The sequence below is a fragment of the Ambystoma mexicanum genome, chromosome 7p, assembly GCF_040938575.1.
Source record: "Ambystoma mexicanum isolate Mex_15411 chromosome 7p, UKY_AmexF1_1, whole genome shotgun sequence".
Lineage (NCBI taxonomy): Eukaryota > Metazoa > Chordata > Amphibia > Caudata > Ambystomatidae > Ambystoma > Ambystoma mexicanum.
The window spans coordinates 885,021,064-885,045,957 of record NC_090939.1 but is presented as its reverse complement, the minus strand read 5'-3'; the positions used below and the strand labels follow the sequence as shown (position 1 = coordinate 885,045,957).

Below are 24,894 nucleotides of genomic sequence, written 5' to 3'. Positions count from 1 at the left end.
TAACGGATTCAAAGGATTGGCAGGCTTTTTTAACTTCTTTGGTATAGTCTGGAAAAAACCCGATTCGGTAGCCATTGTACGTAATGGGGCCAGCGGTGCGTTCCATCTGTAGCAGGGAGTCTCGGTCCTGGTAATTTAGCAGGCACGCCATTATAGTGCGGGGTGTGCCCCGGAGACAGGGCGGCCCGTTGGCATTCTGTGCGCTCTTTCTACCGAAAAGAATTTGGAAAGTTTCTTGAGGGCAAAGAGTTCAATTAGCTACTGCTCCAAGAAGAGCTCCATATTGAGTCCCTCCTCTTTTTCCGGTACTCTGAGAATGCGGATATTGTTCCGCCTGGCTCTCCCCTCGCTGTCTTCTGCCCGGTTCTCAAGTTGCGTGAGTTTCTGGGTAGCCGTTGCTTGTTGTTTTCCATTTTCTTAATGGCGTCCTCTGAGTCCGAGATGCATTGCTCCGCTTCCCCAACTCTTGAGCTCATGTTCCTCATGTCCTGTCTAATGAGGGTCACCTCCGACGAGAGTCCACCCATTTTCTCTTTCATAGAGGATCTGGATTTGTTTATGGCCTTCATTATGTCACCGAGCATAATTTGAGAGTCCGTTGGCCCCAATTCCATGTCCTCTGTTCCACTAGTGCTTGCCCCGCTGTTTGAGAGGCCCCCACTGTGTATTGATCCATCTTACATTGGAGGCCAGCCTTTTTGACCTTGTCCTTCCCCATAGTGTTGTGTAGTTGGTCTGCTGCGCAGCGGGCTTCGGCTCGAGGTCTTATAGCGGTGGGGTCTGGGGTTTTATGGCGGTGGAATATTTTATCCATATGGTGCTCAGTTAGGCGCAGCGCCTCTTCTTGCTCCTTTGTGATCCGCCTTGTCTGAATGGGGTGAGCTTGGTCCCTTTGTAAGGGGAGTGTGTCTTTGCAGCTTGTGGTGCCGGACATCCAGTGCATCGGAGCCGCGTTCCCCTGTTCTGGTCTCCCACGCCCGTCTCTGATTCCTAGTTTAAGTTCCTGCAGTCCCCCACTGTTGGGCTGGGGTCTGTTGAGAGGGCCTCTTCCAGTGGGGCCCCTTGTCGCCCTGCACAATTCCTGTGACTCGCTGGCCAGGGGAATCCTCAGGACCGTGTGCTGGGCTGCGTGCCCACCTATGCAGTGGGCGCCAGGCTTTAGGGTGCCCTTTGCTGGTGTTGAGTAGTTAGACTGAGGGGAGTTTGTGCCCCTGATCCTGTGGGATTCGGGGTTTAATGCCCTGTCGTCCCGGGCATCGATCTGATGCTGGGGGGGGGGAGGGGGCTGGGAGTGTCTCCCCAAGTGTGCCAGAGTCTGATGCGGGCTCCTCCACCTTCAGTTCTGCACCGCGGGGTGCGTGGGCACTGGAGTTGGAGGCGCAGGCCCGCCTCCCGCTCCCTGTTACGGGGCTCTGACCCGCGCCGCAAGCAAGGGCTGTCGTGGTAGTGGTTAGACTGGAGGGAGTTTGTGCCCACTGATCCTGCGGGGTTCCGGGCTTCAATGTCCAGTCATCCCGGGCATAGATCTGCTCCTGTGGGGGGTCCCCCCACCCGAGTGTGCCATCCTCCACCTTCAGTTCTTCACCACGGGGTGCGTGGTTGCCAGAGTTGAAGGCATGGGCCCGCCTTCCGCTCCCTGTTACGGGGCTCTGACCCATGCTGCAGGCAAAGGCTGCCTTGGTCCTATGGGTGCTTGGGCCCCGGTCTGTGCTCCTCTGCAGGTCGCAGCAATGGGCTGGTGGGGTTAGGAGGGGGGGCGGGTGAGGGGCGGACAGGGGGGGTGATGCTCCACCAGGCTTTCTTGGGTGCAGCCACATACGGCAGCAGGAGAGTGCGGCCCCAGTTCCCGTCCTCCTCACCTGATCATTGCTGCGGCCCGTGCAAGGCTGTGTCCCGGCTGCTCCTCTCGCAGTCTTGCCAGCTTGGGGGGATGGGTGGCAGTTCCGGGATCTCCGTTTCCACTCTGCTGGGTCCCGCTTGGGTGGCTTCTGCGGGTGCGACACCCCGCACCCCTGTGCCAGGAGGGGGGGGATACACCTCGATTCTTGTGGCTGGTTGGGCAGTCCTGTGCGTCGGAGGCTCCCAGCCTCAGCGCAGGGCCGCATGGGAGAAGATGGCGCTCGTCACCCTTCCACTCTTTAGGCGGTCTGTTGAGAGGGATTCCGACTCCGATTTCCTTCGGGAATGCAGCCGTCGCAAATACGGTGCTTACGCAGTCCGGCGCTATCTTTTTTGAGTACGGTTTTGGCAAGGAGTCAGGATAAAATTGCAGGATATTCGCCGCGGCTCAGGAGCTATGGCAGCTCACGTCCTCATGATTCCACTGTGCAACAGCGTCCCCCTCCCTGTAAACTTTCCTGATTTTTGGTTTAATCTGGAAGGTTTGAGTTAGGGTGGAAGTTATCTAGGACCGAACTGTCTAGTATTTTTTCTTTGTATTCGGAAATTGCTTTTTTTGTTCTGTGGGTATTGATCTTGTGTGGCACAGGAATCTGTGAGAACAGGCTTTCAAGTGTTTGACATTTTTTATCATCTCTTGTCGAAGCAGTTCATGATTTGAGATGGCAGGTAGAAGACTGATGTTATGTAGTTTTGGGCATTGCTGCACATTTGTTTGCTGCCTTTTGCGCGTGATGAACAGATGACATAAAACCAGAGTGAAATTCTCGAGTCACTTGCATTCTCGTTACCAAAAGGATTAGGGATGACTAAACCAAAAGTGATGGGAGTAAAACTGTACGATACACAGCTACCAAAACCTTCACTTTCTTTGGGACTGCAGGCCTCAGTTATTCCTTTTTTGATTAGTTCAATACTTCCTTCCTGGCTGAGTCAGTCACAAAGTCTCTGGAATTTTATAGGGTCCCGAAACACTTGGCTCTCAGTCTTACTTGGTTATGTGTCTTTCTTGTCAGGCACAGAGTGTGTCAGGGTTTGCCCATTAATCTTCTGAGACTCTGCTACCAGGTACCAACACCCGAGTGTCTTAGGATGTCTGACTGGACAAGGCATCAGAAGCTACTCAAACAGTTGGACCCCCAGGGCACTTACCTCAACCTTTTTCCTCCTATATTACCTGCGAAATACACCCACTCAACTCGGAGCAGGGCTCAATATACTCTAATCTCTTTTCACCAGCTAAGGCCCTTGAAATGGCCCATTTCCAAGAGCTAAAGAGCATGTTCCTGGCTAAGACCTCAAGGTGGTTGGCCGCTTCCTTCCTCATTCACCTGCTTTCAAGTGCAGTATAGCCACATCCTCCGTTCTGGCTTGCGTTTCCTCGCGTTCAACCTTTCCACACTTGTCCTTCCCCCTCTCTTCGAGGTTTCTCTTCCTCCTCCCCTTCTTCTCTTTCTAGATATTCATGCCTTTTCTCCTCCATCTGTTTCTAGGTGTTCCTCATCCTCCTACGGACGTCTCTCCTTGCCAACTCTTTAGATGTTCCACCACCACCTCCTACACTTTTCCTTAGATGGTTCGTCTAATTTTCCTCCTCCTCCTCCTGTGTCTCTCTTAATGCTTTCGCTATATATTTCTCCCCCATCTTTGAGGTCTATAATAAACAGAATACTGGAAAACATGCAAATCAATGCTATGGTTTTCTTTTATTTTGTACAACACAAAAGAGCATGGGTTTTGACTGAGCTCACCGGGTGGGTTTAAGGATTTGCAGACTCGTCAGAATTTCTGTATGAATGTGGTACTCAGCTCGTCCCTCTCCCCAGTTCGATCTGCCTTCTTGGTATCAAAACAGTCCCTCACAGTCACTAGTATTTATAGTGCCCCACACTTTTTCACTATCTCGACCCAGTGCCCTTGAGCAGTTCGATGCGGTTGTGCGGTTGTGCATTTGGCCAAACACAGAAGATACAACCCTAGGGGGATTATCAGGCTTTATCTACCAATAGAAAATAGCCTCCCGGGGTTGATTACTCTAACATTAACACTCTTCAACCCTCACTGAAAATCCTCCCTCTTTTTGCATCCCTTTCACCTTGCATCCTTCTCTTTCCATCTTCCTGCTGTCTTGCCCTCCCCTTAACCTGTTTTGTTCTGCCTCATACCATGACCACCTCCTCTCTCCCCTTCCTCTCCTCCACTTTCTGCCTCTCCTTGTCCTCGCTCTACTCGACCTATCCCCTCAGCAACATATTCTGCTCTCCTCCACCTCTCCCTTTTTCCAAATGACTTTTTCCAATTTCCATTCTCCTGCAATGTCCCCCACAATCTCTCCTTTGTACTTCACTCATGACAACCACACTAGCCCTCTGAATGAGTCTGCCTAAACAGTGCTAAGGGCTGCAGTATGGACGTATGATTGTGTGCATGCAGTGCAAGCGTGTCCAGGGAATGGCTAACAACTACGGGTATTACCAAATGTTCATGTGCTTTTTCAATTGGGGAGCAGACTTCTGCACTGTCCTTCATTATGAAATAAATAACAGAATTCTGACTCCTGCAGCCTACCTGAAAGGTTTCTGAGCTGTCCTGGTGAATCATCCGTAAACATAACCTTGGATTTACCTCTGATCATCGTGGTTTCCCACAAACAGTTAAGGGTGGGGCTCACTACATCTCCTCCAGGATCTGCAGATCAAGTGGTGGTCTCAGGCTCAACCCAGTCCCATACATTTACTTCCAGCCTATGTCCTCACATAGAGCCATCACCCTTCCGTAGAGCCTCACCTATATTATCTATCAAGAACCATTTCAGAAATGTAACATATGCCTGAAGGTGACATTTCTTTAATAGTAAAAGTATAACGTGGCAAGGCTAGGACCCACTTAAAGATAACGGGCTGGTGTTTTGTTCTTTGCCAGCCATGTTAAAGGTGTATGATCTGTAATTAGTGTACGGGAGGCATGGTATCACAAGTATGACAATGACACAATAGGTACACAATTTGTAAAACCTTTATTCAATTTTCAGGTTTTCAAAAACTCCTAAGTTGCTCTATAGATAGGATGGGAGTAGTCTTGACCATCAAATAATAAATAATACAGTCCAAGTTGAGTCTGTCAAATCAAAATGGCCTATACTAACAAAACCTAATGCCTACCTTATCTCTTGTACAAAAAGTGTGTAAAGGAGAATATGTAAGCAAAGGAAAGTCAGTGTTCAAATATGAAGAATAAATGTGGCCGTGTCAGCTCTTCTCCCACGCTAGACAGCACGGAGTAAGGCGGTTCCCGTAGGCAGCCTGACACACTCTGGCACGAGTTCTTAACACAAAAGCAGTTCAAAACGTGGGTCGAAGCCCGTCTGGCCTTCCACGTATAAGTCTTTCTTTCCAGTTTTCAAAACACAGTTCAACAAAAAGTTCATGCCGGACCTTTCAAAGCAAAAAGTTCAGAACACTTGCAGGGGTTCCCTTCCCCAAGGTTGATTCACATCATTTTGGGGTTCGCCCTCCCCTAACTTATTACACTTCCGGTCTCCTTCAGTGGGGCTTGGACCGTTTTCTGATGTCGAAGACTTTCGAATGTGCGTGACCTCCGCAGGACCACTCCTGCTTTCCCTTCAGCTCACACTCTTGTGCTATTTGCCCCAGTGCTTCTTTGTCTGGGTAGTTTAATGTCGGAAGCACCAAAGTTCAACATTCACCTTTTTACTCTCCCATTTCCTCTGGGTTCATTTTGGACCACTTAGCTTTTAACGTGCATTAACTTTATCGCCACAAACATCTCACCTTTCACAGAGACTTTCGAGTAGGTTACTTCCTTTCGTCGGACCACTCCGTTACTCAGTATCACTGGTTTCACAGCCACCATCGTTACTTCAAAGTTCATTCACAGGTCTGCCTTTCTTCGCGGCTGATACACAAGTGCGTAGCATTCAATTGCACAATATAATGTTGCAACTTCAATCTTTCTTTAACACACACTGGTCTTTCATGTCACTTGCCAACTCACCGGCTGTGTGCATTCCTTTCTTGTCTTTACAGTTTTTCAATTCACGAGTCAAGGTTGGTACCACAGGCTTGGCCTCGCCTCCCCAACTCTGTTGTTCACCCCGGAGGGTCGCTGGTGTCCTTGATATACAATTCAGCTTTTATGATTGGATTTGGCCTTCTCCATTTTTCTTTGGCGGCAACAACCTCCTGCAGGGAACTCCTGCGGTTCTCCACCCTCTCATCCCTCGGTCCGTTGCTCTGCTCCAGTAGGTGCGCCTTTGCCCTGGAAGTTCTACGCTTGCTCGTGTGCCACCTTGCTCGGTGTGTGTCTCTATGTTCCGCCTTTTATCCGTGTGAGGAGAGCTAATTGGTATCAGATGTATGCACTTACATTCAAGTGCCTGACTTTGCCTGATCGTATTAGCGGGACATGTCCTATGCAATATGTAATGGTTAGCCTCTTTAGTCTCAGTCGCCCTCTTCCTCAGCCCAGTGTCTGTGTGAAAAGGGGAGGGGGGAGTTGGGACATCAGAGAATCCTATAAAATAGGATGGGTTGGGTGTACAGGAAAGGGGAAATACTGCGTCTCAATATTGGTCATCTCACCCCCACTCCCTGAAGACCCCTCACCCAGGTGATCCACCTGCACTGGTCCACCCCCCAGGGTCTGGATTCAAAGGAGATGAAAATGCCCTGGCCACCTGAAAGAAAGATTCCCAGGGACTAGCAGGTGAGACACCCTTTGGTTTCTCACATTAGCAGCAAGTGCCTGTCTGTGGGAAAATATTTAAAAACTTTCACAGCCCACTTTATGACTAGACATTTGAAGTGGCTGTTTCTTTCCTGGGAAAAACGTTGACCGATCTATAAAATGGGACAATCACTATCCCCGAATATCTGTGTGAAAACAGCTTTTAGTTATATGTGGTGTGAATATTCTATAGATGTCACTTCTCCCTGAGGTGAGCCCTTTCCCATGAGGCCAGGCTGCTACCCGATAGTGTCCCTGTGGGTGGTATAATGCAGGAGGATCTCATGGGGAGGGACTACATATCTGGGCATAAGGACAACCATCATGGTTACAGCCCTTATGAGAACATTAAACCCCTACATACTCTAGCCTCTCCTTCCTCTGCTAACCTCTTTGTAGACAGTAGACCCATGTACTGTTATAAAACAGAATACCGCAAGGTTATTGAAAGTACTGAGACGAAGAAGAACAACAGGAACCTAGATAATCCAAGGACTGGAACGAGTTGGCACTGCGGAGCAATGAAGATGAAATTTGTGAAAGAGACTAAGGACATGTACAATGGGCCCAGACACTACTGGCAGCATAAAAATCGACAATGGACTAAACACTAGGTTTCGGGCAGCCGCAGAAGAGTGCAAGTGTGCTGGACACCGAATGCGGGATATTCAAACCTGCGTCGCTGATCCGGAGGGTGAGAGCTCCAAGGATGCTGACAGTACACCGCGTCTGATGATCGGATGATCTGCGGGAGCAGGCCGGTGCCCAGCAGTGTCGACAGGAGAAGAAAAGCAGAAGGTAGTCGGGAACACCATTGCACGGCCGCATTGGAAGCAAGATGCTGGAGAAGCCAAACCGAACACCCACCATCCCAGGAAGCCCTAGCGATGTGCCAAAAATCCCGAACAAGGTAAAGAGTGGCACGGGAGATCCGGAGGACAAGTGGGGTAGCTCCGCAAGAGGGTGCATGCAGTTGTCCCTAGACCCGTGGGAAAACAATATGCTTGGGTCGCACGGCAAGGGCAGAGAGTCTACAATCCTTCTCCACCTCATCAGAGTGGTTGAACAAAGCCAGTTGACCACCAGGGAAGGGTTGAGGAACCTAAGCAGTGCAAAGTGAACTTGAGAGGGAGTACCCCTCAAGACAGTTGCTGAGATAAGCACACTGGTCAGAGAAACCAGGGTCTGGGACTCAAAGCAAGAAAGTGATATGAGTCATCATCCTTGTGGCAGTAGTCGGTAGGTATGCAAACCTAGTGGGTCAGATCAAAGAAGAGAAGCCAAGGTCATGGACCCTCCTAAAATTTTGAATTGGGTGTTGTAGTTGTGAAGCCTAATGTAAATAAGGCCGGGGGAAGGGAGTCATACCCCCTGCTTGTAACGAACTGAGAACAATATACCAGCAGAAGGGAGTCAGTCATTCTCCTAGTAACCTGGACGGAGTAAGGTCCTAAAAAGGACTAGGGAGGGGAGTCATTCCCCCGGGCTACCCGAGACCAGATGTCAGGAGAAGGGAGACATTCTCCTGGTCCAGCAAGATGAAGAATACAAGTATTGTTTGGAACTCTACCATCAGGGGAAAGGAGCCATTCCCCCTGACAACTTGTAAGACACAAGACTGTTATAAGACTTTTGAATTGTTTCAACAAGCCAAGAACCATAACCCAGGAGAATGGAGTCATTCACCTGGGACCAGAACAGTACTAGCTTAAATTTTGGTTTCTAGTGTAAGGGACAGATGTAAGGTTTTATTGACAGGACGGTGGGCGTTTTTAAGTTGACAGACATACCGACAGTCACCTTACCTCTTTGGTTGAGGCAGGGAAACCCCTCTTAGGAATATGGATAGAAAGGTGTTCTTTCTTTCTCAAAAACATATTTAGCCACAAAGATGCCACCTTTGTGTCAGTCTCCTCCTTCTCCCGGCCTTGCAGTGGGAAGTGTCGATTTGGAATGTGAACTGTTGGGAGAATTGGGGCATGAAATCAGGGGGGCAAGGCATAGAGAAAGTTTTAGTTTCTCAAAGCCTTCCTGACTCATAGGTGGTTAGACTATGGTGACTTCTGGTAGCCGGCCGAGGGTCCTGTGATACTTTGAAACCTAGGAACGAATCTTCATTAGTGCCCTGTAGGCCCTCCATTTTTTCTTACTGGCCGGCAGTGTGATCTTCTTACTGCCTCACTTCATCTCACCTTTCCCTTCTTGTGGTTCTAAAAGGTCAATTCCAACCCAAAGGCATAGGTACATGAGAATGGATTGGGCTAAGGGACACTTTGACAGGTTGGCCTGAGGCTCCACCTTTCGTATCGTTTCAGATATAAGTGTTTTTGGAGGTGTTGCAACGGCTCACAATGTATTCCAGGTAGGGCCCTGAAGAGGCTTGGGGTGGCTCATTAGGAGAAATCTCTGTCAATGTCTAAAAGTAATTTTAGCAGCACCAGTTCCCATCAGGCTTTCTCAAAACAAAGGGAGAGGCCATGGGGCTTCAGAAAGGCTCAATGACCTTGTAGTTCTCGCACCTTCTGCATCGCGTCCTTAACCACTTGTCTTTGTGCCTCAGGAGCAGCGTAATGATTGACTGTTATCCCTCCCCCATCATTTTTGTTTGATATCAACTCCCACGTTGATGACCCGGTTAACAGTTCTACTGGACATGGGAGCGATGCAACCATAGGTTCCTACTGGGAGCTGGATCTTAAGGTATGCAGAAACAAAGGTTCTATCCTTTGCAGGAACAATTTCTACAGCACTAAAGAAATCATCAGCAGCAGCTGCGTGGCTCAGTGAGGGATTCTGACCAGTATTCAGGGCTGCTGGGAGTGGGCAATGTGGGACTGTTGGGTAAGTTCTCTTGATCCCTCTACTAAAATGATGTGTCTGAGCTGAAGGAATAACTACTCAAAACCCTATATGCATAGGCATGTTTCCTTTTATTTTGTACAACATAACAGGGATTAGATTTTGACTGAGCCCACAGGATAGGTTAAGGCATTCGTAAACTTGTTAGGCTTTTTTTTAGGACTGTAGTTCTCAGTCCTTCTCTCTTTCCCCCCCATCTCAGATCTGACAGAAAAACAGACACTCTCAGTTTCTGGAATTTATAGTCTCTGGAGGAGAACAAGAGTTACAGGTGAGTAACTTGTTCCTTCTCCAGCATGCGGTCTTGCATGGATTCACATGCTCATGAATACGATTATGCAGCAGTACATGTACACAACCATGGGAGGTGGCAAGGCTCACAGAAGCAATACACTTAACTCTGGAACAGACTCACCTCAAAGAAACCGGTTGCGTAGCACCGCTTGGCGACCCGGGACTCCTCCCTGGACTCCCGATTGATGCAGTAAAATCTTGTGATGGTGTCAGAAGGCCTCCACGCAGCAGCCCTGCAGATGTCAAGCAGGGGAACACCAGAGAAACGCTGTCATTGCTGCGATGGCTCTGGTGGAGTGGGCTCTCGGGCGGCCTGGGAGAGGTCTGTTGACCAGACGATGACAGTGCATGATACAGCCAGAGAACCACCTGAATATGGAACCTTAGACAGGGCCTTCTCATGTTCCACAGGTCCAAAACTGACTAACAGTTGACAACTTCCAAAAATCCTTCCAGCGTGACACATAGAACTTCAAGGCATGAGCAACTTCGAGAGAATGCAATGCCCTTTCAGCAGGTGTATAAGGGTTTGGAAAGTAAACTGGCAGGATCAAAGGTACGTTGAGATGAAAGTCCGAAGGAACATTCGGCATGATGGTGGGATGGGTCCGCAATACCACCTTTGTGTCGTGGAAGGACAATTACAGCTGCTTGCAGGAGAGGGCCTGGATCTCCCCGACCTGCCTGGCTGAGGTGATTGCCACCAGCAAAGTGACAATCTTCCACAAAAGAAACTTCAGAGGGGCACGATGCATCGGTTCAAACAGAGGCCCCATCAGCTTAGTCAAGACTACCTTCAGTTGCCAAACTGGGGCAGGAGCCTTCGCCTGCAGAAGAGTCCTGCAGAGACCCTTGAATGCTTTGACGTGTCTGTGCAACCAGAGAGCTTGACGTGTCTGTGCACCTGTGTGCACTGGGATATGGCAGCCAGATGCACCTTGATGGAGGCGTGAGCTAGTCAAGCTTTAGCCAGTGAGAGCAGGTATGGAAGGAGCTGCAGAGCCGTTATCCGCAGAGGTGTAATCTTCTGGGTCCTGCATCACACTGTGAAGCACTTCCATTTATGTCTGTAACAAGTCGTAGATGGAGCTCTGGCCTTCGCCAGGATCGTCTTGCACTCCAGCGGTAAGGCATAGTGCCCAAACTCTGGTGCTGCAGGAGCCAGGCTGTGTGGCTGAGGTTGTGGTGTAGTATTGTTCCGTTTTCTCTGGAGAGAAGGTTGTTATGTGGAGGCAGATGGACAGACGAAGCCACTGACAGATGGAGAAGGCCCGGATACCAAATCTGCTGCAGCAATGGCAACGTCTGAGTGCATTGATCACTCGTAGCAGGAGCGGAATTGGATGGAAGACTGTCCTGTGTGGGCTCACCAACCCTGTAGGGAGGCGTCCGTGGTGACCATAGCCTGGTGCAGAGGTATCCGAATGTGAGCTCTGTGAGGAACTCATGGTGACAACAAGTAAGACAGGCACAGGTGATCACAGTTCAAGGGTGTTTATTGAACAATGAATGCTGTGTGAAGGTTGGAAAAACGCCTAATCTAAACCTAAATCCTAAATATAAGATGGGAGCAAGTGTCGACCATCAAATGAAAAGTAAGAAAGTAAGGCAGTCCTAGTGGTGGTGTGCCCCAAAAAAAAAATAAAAAAAAAATAAGGACCTATACAAAGAAACCTATTGTCAAAACCTCACAACTAATACAAAAAAGGGGTGTGGAATAATTCTCAAGAAAAGAAAGAAGCGTTCTCAAATAATATGTCAGGAGGCGGTAGCCTGGGTCTCCCTTCCCCACGTTTTGGACGCAGGATAAGGTGAGAGCATGGAGCACAGTACGGTTCCGGGCTTCTCCAGCACGTGACCACAGTTCTAATGGCAGCTCTTAGGACACACTCTCGGGCATTTCTAGCACGAGATGATAGTTCAGCTTTTAACCCTTGAGCTTTCAGTTATCAGGGCCGTCGATGGCCAAGTATCGTTTCACTTGAAAATCTCTTGCCTTCGAGGACCTGACGTGTTCAAACAACAAAACAAGAGTTCGTTTAACAAATGAAAGTTTGTTTCCAATGTTCGCTGGGTGACGTGATCACCCCTGGGTCCCCCTCTCCTGGGCGCTGACCCTTCTCAATTGTTTATCGCAGTTTCACATAGGGTGATTATTTCACCCTTAGATCCCCTCTTCTGGGCGTTGGCCCTTCTTGTATCATATTCCAAAATATAACACAGTTTCTTTATCAATCAATTTTGGGTGATGGCTTCACCCCTGATCTCTCTCGGTCGGGCTCGGACCCCTCTTGAAATCATCAGGATTCAATTCCCTTTCTTTCACAGTGCTTGTAGATCAAAGTCTTTCGATTGTACAAGGATTTTGCTTCACCCTCTGTATGACCGCTTTGACCTATTTCGCGAGCCTTCTGGTACTTGTACTTGTAGTTTCTCTCATATGGGGATCGACCAGAGACTCTCTAGTTAGCACACACGTGGTGCCCGTTTCCCTCTGCAGCTGGTCTCCCCTTCACACTTTTATAGTTCATTCAAAGTTAATCAGCTTTGGTTCACAACTTTCCACTTTGCGATTCTCATTCATCACAGCCTGGTTCTTGTCGGCTCTCCCCTCGACTCACCGGCTGTGTCAAACCGCTTGGCTTTTGCTTCTCTGGCATCAAGGCCGGTACCACGGGCGCTGGATCTTCCCCCGCTCCTGCTTATCGGCATAGGCTTGCCCTGTGTACCGTTGACATCTACTGCAGGACACTTGTGATATTGTTCGCGGTCTTATGCTCGCTTCCATGAATGCTCTGTGACAAAAAGTGCAATGTCCCTTCTCTCCTCGCCACCCTCTCGATTCCTGACGCCTTTCTCCTTCTCTTGACCTGCCGCATGGTAGACGTCTTGTCATGCTGTCTGCTGTACTTGTCTTGCTCCACCTTTTATCCCTATGGAGAAAGGAAAGGGCCGTCAGGTGCGTGTGATTGAGGTTAATTGCCTGACTTTGCCTGACGCCAGGGTTGGTACATATCAAGTTCACAGGTTGAATGTTACAAGTCCGTTGTGTAAAGGAGTTTGTGTCGGAAAGGGGAAAAGTTAAAGAATTTGAATATCCTACGAGATATGATGGGGAAGGTTTGTGAAACGGATGAGAATGACCAGGATGAAGAGCAGAACATAGGGGATCGTGTAGATGGTAGTGCTCTGTTATAGTAGACTGGGTGTTCTGAAGATAACAATCAGGGAGACGGGATTTGTAGGGTATGTGGGGCAAACAAGAATGACCGTCATTATTAGTATGAAGTGAACAGGGGGAATTGTGGGAATGATAGTGTTTTGTCTGAACGAAAGGTGAGTGCCGGAAATGGTGACCAGAGGGGCATGGAAAGGAATGCCCAGGTGTATGTGGGTACAGCACGGGACTAAAGGGGTTTTGGGAGAGACGATTTTTAAATGGGACAGGGTTATATACAGAGGGGTCGTGGATTTGGGCAAGAGATTCAATGGGAAGGAGGGGGGCAGATGTGGCAGAGCCCATAAAGAACTCAGGATTCTCATTTCCCTCATCTTCTCCCCTGGTAACATATTGCGTCTCACCTCAGGTATTCCCCCGAGAATACCCTGGGTACCCCTATCCAGGTGATCCTCCCTCGCTCGTCCATCCCCAGGGTTGGGATCTGAGAGCACCAGCCCTCCCCATGCCACCTGAGTAAGGGTTTCCCGAGATCTACTTGGAAGAACACCCTCAGGTTTCCCACAGCTCCTTGAGTGAGGTATGGAGGCACAACCATCATTGCGTAGCCTGCAGGAATGCTTGATGAGAACAATCTTGTCTGTCCAAGTGCTGTAACCTGCTGCCACCTGGCGTCTAGAAATTCTTGGAAAGGCTGCATCTGGAGCCTGCAAAAATCCCCAACAGGGATTTGATGGACGGGACTGTTGCAATGGACACTGTCGCCAGCTGCTGGAGATGGCCTTCACTCTCTCCTCTGAGGTGTTGAGACGGGCACCCAGGAACAAAGCGGTCTGTGATTGCACCACGCAGGACTTTGGATAATTGATGGAGAATCTGAGCAAAGTCAGAAGGCGTATGGTCTCTGCTGTGTGCTGGGTGGCCAGAGCGTGGGAGTAGAATTGAATGAACCAGTCGTCCAGATAAGGGTAGACGTGTATGTAAGTGCGCTGCTACCGGGGCAAGCATTTTGTGAACACCCTTGGAGCCGATTTCAGGCCAAAGGGTAGGTCCTTGAATTGGTAGTGCCGCCCCTGGACGGCAAAAGGCAAGAACCTCCGGTGTTTGCGATGAATGGGATGTGGAAGTATTTTTCTTCCAGGTCGAGGTTCACCAGAAAATCCCCTTCCTCCAGTTGGTCAAGCATGTGCTGCAACGTGACCATCCTGAACTTTTGGGACTTCAGGTACTTGTTTAGGCGCTGTGATTCTAGGATTGGGTGCTATCCTCCTGACTTCTTTCTTACCAGAAAGTATCTGGAGTACACTCCAGAGTCCCCGCAGGCGCTGAGGCACCGGTTCTATTTCCCCTTTTCGCAACATGGCCTGAACCTCTTGTAGCAGTTGGGCCATGTGAAGTTCTTGATGCGCTACAGGAGGAATGCAGGGCACCCATTTTGAAATTTCAAGGCATGCCTTTGCTGAAGAACCTCCAGCACCCATTTATCCGTGGTGATCTTTCTCTCCTTCCTGGAATTGTGTGAGGGCCCAAGCCTTCTTGTCATCAGGAATTAAATTCAGGATAGGCCTGAGCTTGTACCAAAGCTCCCCGTCGTAACGAGACAGGATGGTGAGGGCGTTGGCAGCCCTGATGGTTGCAGCTGCCGTGTAGATGATGCGTTTACCTGTCCCATCTAGCTTCTTCCCTTCCTGGTCCGTAAGCACCATGGAAGCAGACGAGGGTTTCCTGGGGGCGGCAGAAACCACTGAATCCGGAGAAGGCTGGGAGCTGAATCCAGGACCCAGTTCTTCTTCTGCAACCTGGCCCATTTTGACAGCGTGTTACTTGGAGTTTTCCTAACGGCCAATCCGTCCTCCCAAACGTTGTCCAACAATGGGACCGACACAATGGTCTTTCTTCAGGACCCATATAGTTGAAAAAGGAAACCTTCCTTTTTCTTCTCCTGCGGCACCAGACTGAAGAGTTTTGACACCTTTAAGATTCCGTGGAAGGATCCAATCTCATCTGGCGGTGAAGCTCTAGCGGGCTCATCATCTGGTGGCTCCCCGTCTGCGGGGATATAATCCTCATACTCATCACTGTGAGTATTCGTGGTATCTGTGTCAGTGTGTGTGCACACTGGTTCCTCCTCTACTGGGAGAAAGGCCCCAAGCCCAGATCCAGATGCAACATGCTCCTGGGTGGTGGCCTTGGAAGCCAGGCACCAGAGCATTAGGTAGCCGTTGCTGAATTTCTGCCACCAAAGTATGCAGGGTGGTCAGGATGTCCAGTGACATATCTCTCAGAGTCAGTCGAGGTGCAAACGGTACAGCAGGGATAGGAGCCAGGCCGAAAACCCCTTGGAGGGGCAAATGGCTGGTATGCGCATGGGTACAGAGATCCCTCCTGAGACCCATGACCCTGGCCCCATCATGGTCTGAGAAGAAATACTCAGGCAAATCACCCTCACAACTGGAATAGATATGAGGAGATTTTCTAGTTGATCCCCACAGGAGCTGAAGAAGACACCTTTGTTGGCTTTGGCGGGAAATCCGACAGAGGCAGCAGGTCCCTCACTCTTCACTAGTCCGTCGGGAAGGAGGTGACAATGAGGATCTGCAGAATGGGAGCCGTCGCCGGTGAAGTTGTGGTCGGCACTGTCAATGGAAGCCTTGGAGGTTAAGTGACCCACGGCATAGTCAGCGTCGTGAAGGTGGAAACAACGGTCGCAGCTGAACTTTGTTGACGAAGGAAGAGCTGATTTCGGAGACAGGGTCATCGACGAGGAGCTTGTGGATGAATTTATCATTGACTGTGTCATTGTCGTTGACGAGGATGTGGTTGGAGCCGAAGTTGACAACGTGGCTCGTGTAGCCTTCGGCAAAGGAGCCACTGACGGGTCACCTGCAGGTCTGTCCTTTGAAGACTTGTGTTTAGAATGGGCTAGGGGTTTCCTCTCAGACGGAGGGAACCCACCAGCCGGCTGGGTAAACATCGACGGAGCAGGCGATTGGGCAGACCCCTTCCAGAACGAGATCCTGCAGCCACTGCGACCCTCGAGGGAGAAGATTGAATGTGGCATTTTGCCTTCTTTTGGATCTCCTAAGAAGGAGCATCTTCAAAGGATCTCAACCTCTTGTTCTTGGAGGGAGCATACTCATGGGACCTGCCGGTCCTGGTCAAGGCATGACTGCACCCGGAGGCCGCGTCAGAGGCCTTCTCTTGGTTGATCCAAGCCAATAACCTCTGGTGGCGTTCCTTCCTGGTCTTCGACAAGAAGCAGCGGCAGGTCTCGCAGCCATCTGCGTGGTAATCGGGGTGAAGACAAAGGCACCTGAGGTACTGATCCTCAATGAAAAGGTCTCACAGGCCCTGAAGAGACTCTTATTCGCCACATCGGACATGGTTGAGGTGAGATGTAGATCCAAGCCTGGGCCTGCATCATGGAGAGAGACGCTCCAATGATGAACGGATCTTTGCCAACAATAGGGCCCTGCTGACGGTATTCAAAACGCAACGATTGACAACGAAGAAATGGAAGAAAACTATCGAACATATCCAAAAAACAACAAAATGTCAAGGAGCAAAGCACGAGGACTACCAACACTAGAAATGTGCGGTAACAATCTGAAGATGGCCACCAGGGGTGGAGCTTAGGAGGACAAGTGTAATTGGCTAGGTTACAATAGAATGTGATCAGAATCACTCTCTATTTGAAAAGAGCATTAATGAAACTGCTTTTTTTCAATTGATTGTATTTGTTTAAGCATACTATTTTGTGATTGTTTTTGTATGTCCTTCATCTTCTTGGTTTTGTATAATTTGAAGAGGGCCAAGTAATGCGTTATTTGGTGATTGTGTCTGGGTACGTGTCATGTGATGTTGTGTTTCTATGACTTAACAAGGGTACGTTGTTTGTACATTATATATAGATTTACATTTTTCTAAATATTGTACTAATAATATTTTTGATACCAAAAGCAATGTATGTTTGCCAGAATACATTTTTTATGTAGTATTAAAACATAGAGCTATTACTGAATAGTTAATTGCACTATGTGGCTTACTCCTCGTTGGGAGTTGTAATCCCTCTGTGCGGTTGCTCTGTTGGAGAGAGTGTTTAGTAGCAACCGGCCTATGTGTTGAATTTTGAGTATTACGGTACCAGGGATGACTGGTTAGCTTTCCTTCCCTGGAGTTCCGCCCCTTTGTGAATTGTGAGATGTAGGCCCAAGTCACAGAGAGAGACGCTCCAACGATGAACAGATTATCTTTGCCGGCAACAGGTCCCCGCTGACGGTAGTCAAAGCACAACGGTTGACAAAGAAGACATGGAAGAAAACTATTGAAAATATCCACAAAACAGAAAAATGTCAAGGAGCGAAGCAAGAGGACTAGCAACACTAGAAACGTGCGGTAACAATATGAAGATGGTCACCAGGGGTGGAGCTCAGGAGGACGAGTGTCATTGGCTGGGGGCAGTATGATCCAAAAGGACAATGATTGCCCATAGAGGTGACAAGCAGTTTTCAGTATAAATTGAAACTGCTTTCTTTTTACAGAGGATTCCTAGCCTGAGGACGGGGAATATTTATGAGCATGTGAATCCATGCAAGACCCCAGGCTGGAGAAAGGTGTGTATGCAGCTTGAGTGTTTGAGAGGATTGGTTTGCGGCTCTGTAGATTACCATTTCTTCAAGTAGTTTCAATTGAAATGCAGAGTGTCCGCTGCTCTCCTTCCTGATGTTATAGTTCTGGCTGACATTCAGAAATCAGTAAGACTGATTCTGACTCAAGTAACTGTCCACTAAGGTCACTGTGCGGTCCTGGTAAATTCTTTGTAAACCTCAGCTTTCAACTTCCATCTGATGATCACGGCTTCCCAAGAATGGGTAAGAAGCGAGCCAGGGACACGCTCAGAAAGACGCTTTCACAAACTTCTCTTCCTGAATCACTGTTTTACTTGCAGCAAACACAGCTCGCAAATTCCTTCTACAGCGAGTCTGCAAGGTTTGCTTCAACTGAGTTATATGAATCCCAGTAGTGTAATCATGGTTTTCAGTGCCTAGCATGGTGTTTTTATCCTTGCTATACACACAATGTTTGGGGACAAACTCAGACCCTAGGCCCATCCCGGTCCCATGTTCTAGAACCACAGCTTTTGTTGTCATCATAGTAGATAAGGAGATTGAACACACCAACATATTTTAAAATACTAAATTAAAAAGATGACACAAATAAAAGAAAAACCTCAAGAAGTAGGAGGAAGAGAATAACAGACTTATACTGGCTTATAGCAAAGGACATGAATAATATTTAAAAAAAGATAAAACTTGAGCAAAGCCTTAAGAACATGATTTAGATGTGGAGATAAAGGCCACCAAGCAATCTTTTATTATTGTTTAAAAAATGTAATTGATGTGACTGTGTCAGTCAGGGAAACATAGCTAGGTGTTCCAGGAATCCCAAGAAATGATGCAAAGGTAATCAGGAAATTATCGTAATAAAAAGGTTGCAGGTCATCTTGCTATGGGCCAATAAAACAAAAAAATAAAATAAAAATTAAAAAATTAAAAAAAGGAGGGCCTAATGTTGTATTCCTGGTTCGAGGAAACTATGTGGAATTTCTTGTAGACTCGGATGTGCAAGTGACAATCGACCCCCTTTGGATATTTCAGGCTTGTAGTACCCCTGTCGAGCATGGAAATACAACCAGGATGAGGGACTGGGAATGGGGTTGGGAACATATGCTTTACCAAAAAAGGTGGTGTACAAGAGAGTGCTAACTACTAAAGGAAATTCCATGTACAGGCAAATTAAATAGACATTTGGAGAAGGTTGAACCCCAATGGAAAAGATACTATTAGTCAAGTTTGTGAATGGCCATCATAGGGGAAATGTGCAGCTAGGAGTAAGAGGAGAACAGGGTTTCAGAGGTTTTTGTAAAGGTTGTGAGCACAAGGCTTTTGAGAACTACATTAGGCTTACAAAAGGTTCAGCTCCTATTATGCACAAACATAGGAGTGTGGCAGTAACCTTAAGGGCTGCTGTGCCCGAAGAATTAAATAGTATAATCAATGAAAGCAAAATAAAAGAGGCAGAGGCTAAGAATTCTTCACATACCAAAATAGTTAAGACATGATGTTATAGAGTGAGTGTCTCAATAACACTGAAACTGCTGCTCTTTTAGAGGCCACAGTTTTTACCACACTAGCCCTAACTTCAGCCTTTCACCAGGTTGCCTTTCACCAGGTTATGGTTCATGGGAAGGTGACATGCGTCCATAACCTTATGGGCTTTAATAATTCAACAGCATTCCGTTTTTTGTTGCATCTGCAACTGTAGGCTATCAATGAGTAGTATTTTTTTTTTTTAGGAGGAGATCACTGTGTATGGCACCACCAAAGAGGAACATAATGCTAGATTACATGAAATATATAATATGTTGAACAAAAGTGGGTACCTAAACAAAAACTAGAAGTACAGACATAGGACCACATAATATTTCAGAAATCTCATTAACAGAAAATGGGAAGCACTGGAACAGACCTACTTAGTGCTATCAATAAAGCTCCAAATAAGGAACAATTGATGACTTTCCAAAATGTTTAACACCATGGGAGCCTGTTTACTGAAAAAGAAAATGGCCTAATAACCTGTTCTTTTGCAGGGTGCCCACTCAAGAAAGTAAAAAAAGAAAAAAGAAATAACACATTTAGATCATCAGACCTTAACAGTGGAGAAATATCCATTTGTATATCAGTCTGGTCCCACCCGCAAGGACGTCCAGCTCTGAAATGCCAGCAATTCTCCCTGAACAAGACCATCGCCCAAAATCCCACTCATGTCTCTGCCTTGTTTGGCAACATCAGTGGCGTGTGGCTGTTGTGGTGTCTCTTACTAGTTACAGAGGACAACGTTTCCACATCTGGATTGTTCTAGCAGACCTTGGGTAAAACCAGAAGCATTTCAAAATGTGTAAACATTGAGAAGTGTGTTGATTCGCTCTTCTCCTTGAAGTAAATATTGGATACATAATGGCATGGTCTTCGTTCAGGTATGTGTATCAGCAGATCAGTTATGCATTACTTGTAACCTTAGTAATTGAATGCCATAAGGTTGTCTAGCCAGATAACTATACATTGTTACATTTCTTATTTGCATGTTTAGATGTTTGTTTTAGTGGGTAACTCATTTTATAGCTGTTGGGTCCATCTGTGGTGAATGTAGTCTTCATGTTCATCTGCAGCACTGGTGATCTTGGCAGATGGTTGTGAATTAGAGACAACTTGTAAGTCTTATGTTTCGCGCCTCAGTAGAGGTTGGACAACACTGGAGGGCTCATCCTGCTTGCCACCATATAATGGAGACTGAAAGCCAGCAAAGAGACTTTAGTGGGTTCCACATTGTTTCCATAGACAGACAATGGCAGTTTCCACCCTCTTCCATTCCTTCCTTCCTGTCTCTCGCTCATCTCGTTTCGAAACCTCCTTCTGAAATTGTCAGAAATTGGCAACCTGCTCCACATTCCTGCCACAATCTTCTCCAAACACACACACCTTTCCCTTCCCTGGGATGTCCTTTTTATACGCGAGCTGTCAACGGTACACAGAGCGTGTCGACGCTGATAAGCGGGAGCGAGGGAACCTCCTGCTATCGTGGTACCGGAATTGGCTACAGTTACGAGGAAAGCCAAGCGGTTCATCACAGCCTTTGCGTCGAGGGGAGAGCCAATAAGATCCGGGCTGTGGTGAATGAAAGAGACAAAGTGGCAAGTTGAACTAAGCTCAAAGAACTGTAAAAGTGTTGACGGGAGACCGGCTGCAGAGGGAACTGGCACCACGTGGGTGCTAACTTGACAGATTCTGGTCAATCCCCGTTTGATTGAAACTGCATATGTCACATGGCCATAAGAGAGCCGCCAATATTAGTCAAAGTGGTCATATAGGAGGTCAAGACAAAATCCCCATACAGTCGAAAGCCTTTGACCTACGAACTATAAAGAAAGCAAGGGAAGTGAATCCCGCCACATGAGAAAGCAAGTGAAGTGAATCCTGCAAACATTGAAAACTAATGTGAAGTTGCCAAGAGTGAACCCAGAAGACGGATGCTGACAAGAAGGGGGCAAGTCTAGACATTAAGAATTGTAAAGGAAGGAAAAGTCATAAGTGAACCCGGTGGAAGGAGGCTGAAAGTAAAAGGGGTCACCGCCCGGAAGAGGGGGCGCCAGGGGTGAAAAATCCTCACCCTAAGTGAAACCAGGAAAGCAAACTTTCATTGTGTTGAAGGCACTTTTTGTTTCGTTATTTGAATACGTCAGGCCCCCAAAGGCAAGAGACTTTCAAGAGAAACGAGACTTGGCCATCAACGGTCCTGAAAACTGCAAGTGGAACTGTCGTCTCATGCTGGAGAAACTCGAGAGTGTACTGTGCTCCAAGATCCCGCCTTACCCCATGCTGAAAACGTGGGGAAGGGAGTCCCAGTCTACTGCACCTTGACATATTATTTTTGAACACATCTTTCTTTTCTTGAGAACTATCCCACACCGCTTTTTATATTAGTTATAAGGTTTGGCAATAGGTTTCTTAGTATAGGCCCTTTTTTATTTGACATGACGCCACTAGAACTGCCTTATTTTCATTGGATGGTCGACGCTTGCTCCCATCTTAGATTTAGGTTTAGATTAGGCATTTTTCTAACCTGCATACAGTTGTTGTGTCCGTCTTTACTGTTGCCACCATGAGTTCCTTACACCTCTGAATCAGATCATCACACATTGCTCAGATTTGTAATTGGTAGACCATACAGAGTACGTAGCTATCTAAGGGCACACATTGAATAAAAGGGACAACATTTTGTCCAGATCCTACAACTGTTTTGGGATTTTTCTGTACACTGATCATTATAAAGAAATAATAAAGCTCTACCCTACCCTTACACCTGACTTGGTTTTGTCCATTGCCTAATCTCCATGATATAACAGTGTATATAGAGCTCCGACGATCCCATGTCGGGCATGAGTAGCTCATCTAGTCCTGCATGTTGTATTACCCTCTGGGACTTATAGCCGTGCAATTATATAGCAACAAAAGGAAGAGGAAATAAATACACTCCAAATACCAGAATGCAATATATTAAGCTGGGGTGCATGTGCAACTAGTGATTGACATTGGACAACTCAAAAGCACACAAAGTGTATGACAAACATTAACATAAGGACATAACGAGTCTTTCTGGAGCTCGTATCTCTTTTAGAGGAGCATGCTATATATAGTCCACCATCTCGTCGTTGGTCAGGGGTTTTACAAGTTGTTTACGGAAAAGTAAAAGATAGGCATCAACAGGGGCATTCCTGTCATACTTACGAGTGCAGACAACCAAAATGCCCCTCTGAATCAATGCCAGTCAGAATGTTTTTCTGCCTGTGCGTACGTGTGAGGTAAAGGGGTGCGTTGGCATATGTCACTGCAAAAATCATTCAAAATTACAATATTTATCCAGATTGTACATGTATTCCTGTATCAAAATTGAGGAAAAGCTAGGTGGGTTCAAGAGATTATAAAATAGATACAAGCTCCAGGACGACTATTACTGGTAAGTTATATGTGTTTTATGGGACGTGTGTCTCTACTTTAGATTCACATGATATACACAGAGTAACGAGCAGTGCTTGTTGATTATCGAGGGCCTGCACTAGGTACAGTAGCAAAAACATGTCTTCAAACTGCTTACGTGACTTGTGACACTGATCTTGGGAAGGTTGAATCTCTTGTCATGATTGCATAGAATGCCATTTAAGCAGTTCTCTGCCTGTAGGAATTCTTCTGAACTTATTGTGAAGTTGTGGTGGGGTGGGCAGATGTCTTAGTCTCACAAAATAAAGTCACTCACCGTAGTGACGATCTTCGATCTTACTCCTAGTCCATAGTCCCCTTTCCTCCATACATTCCGTCCTTCGGGACGGAACCGTAGCACTTTTGTAAAAAGCATAAAAAATAGAATGTATTTGTCCTTCTATTTTTATGCGGGGTACCGCACGTGGCCGTAACCCCGCCCTCCTGAGCTACGCCCCGCACATCGCCCTTCAGTCCTTTTCTATCGCCAGGTCTGAGACCATTTAAGCAATAATAGAGGATACTTTTTAGAGGGGACGGTGGGCGGGCGTATGGAGGAAAGGGGACTATGGACTAGGAGTAAGATGGTCACTACAGTGAGTAACTTTGTTATACTTCTACGTCCCGTCCCCTTTCCTCTATACTTGTGGGTGATTCCCAAGCAAGCACCTGAATTGATCTGGGTGGATGAAAATCCCCTACTGTAACACATTTTTTTAGGACAGCCTGGCCAAACTGGGCATCAGCCCTGAAGCTCAGGTCCAAGCAATAATGCTTACAAAAAGCTGACTGGGAAGCCCATGTAGCCGCCTTGGCGATGGTTTCCCAAGGAACATACTTCTGAAAGGCAACAGCAGCCGCTTTGCCACGTACAAGATGAGCATGTATGCCTTTGGGGGGTTGAAGGCCCTGAATGCTGTAGGCTTCAAAGATGAAGGAAGCAATTCTTCGAGAGATGGTTGCCTTGGAAGCCGGTTTCCCCTTAGGATTGCCAAAAGTGACAAAGAGTTGCGAGAAGCCCCTTAGTTCGCTCGTTCTATCGAGGTAGAATTTCAGGGCTCTCCTGGCATCAAGATTATGTAAGACTCTCTCGGCATCCGATGCTGGGTTCGGAAAAAAGACAGGTAATGAGACTGATTGGTTCAAAGGAAAATCAGTAACTACCTTAGGCAAAAAGCCTAAGGTAGTTAAAGAGTGCGAAGCACCACCTTATCTTTATTGAAAGTAAGGAATGGATGTTCCACAGAAAGAGCTTGGAGCTCACTTACTCGCCTTGCCGATGTCACTGTGATTAGTAAAGCCACCATCCAGGAAAGATATTTCAGATCGGTAGTGGCCATGGGTTCAAATGGCTTATGGCACAACGCGGTAAGCACCACATTCAGATCCCATTTCGGATGAGGGGTGCGCACCCAGAAGACCTGCAAAATGCCTTTTAAGGACTGGATTGGTCAGTGAAAAGAAACAGCAGTCAGTGGACAGGCAGGCTGCAATGGTCAATAAATAAGTTCTGCAAGACAAAACATGAATGCCTGAAGCTGCAAGGTGGGACGTGAAAGATAGAACTGTGTCCACCGTAGCAAGGGTCCGGTTGCTTAGCCAAGCACCATTGACAAAAACTGAGCCATTTGCTCGTATATTGAGACCAGTGGTCGAAGAGAGCGGGAGCGGTTGAGAGCGGTGCTCCTCTACTTTTTTTTAAATTAAGTTTTACTGCTCCTATAGTTTTATTTTAAAAAGAAACCGTTCCGGAACGGTTTCGTTTTACAATAACTGTGTAGGAAGCAGTTGAAACTTGCACTTTCAGTGTGCTGAACTAAACGTTTCCTTAAACAGCAGGTGCATGTCTTTGGGGATGTGTATCGTGTGTGGGAGGCAGTGTGGTGATGGGGTTTGTGGTGAGGGGGTGTAGGCTAGCAGGGAACATAGCTCCACTACTTCTTTTCATACAATTCGACCACTTATTGAGACCTCGTAGAAGGCTTCCTGGCGGCTTGAATAATACGCATATTGTTCTCGGACAAATTAAACTGCGCTAAAGATCTGAATTCACGCACCAGGCCGCCAACCTGAACGATTGTGGGGAGGGGTGCCACATATGTTGATCGAACTGGTGAAGCAGGTCGGGAATCAACGGCAATCTGATCTGAGGAAGGATCGATAGGTGCTGAAGTTCCGAGAACCAGAATCTGGCTGGCCACCAAGGAGCTATGAGGAGGAGAGTGCAATTCAATGACCTCCTGAGCTTGCAGAGTGACCGATGAATTAGAGGCAGATGAGGAAACGCATAAATCTTCATGTTCCACAGAATCTCGAAAGCGTCCC

The 24,894-nt window shown here is 47.4% G+C and overlaps 1 protein-coding gene across 2 annotated transcripts in view; it reads right to left on the bottom strand.

Annotated features, from left to right (window-relative positions):
* GAS6 (growth arrest specific 6) overlaps positions 1–24,894 on the bottom strand; it is a 975,360-nt gene that overhangs the window by 53,954 nt on the left and 896,512 nt on the right. The window lies entirely within an intron of this gene.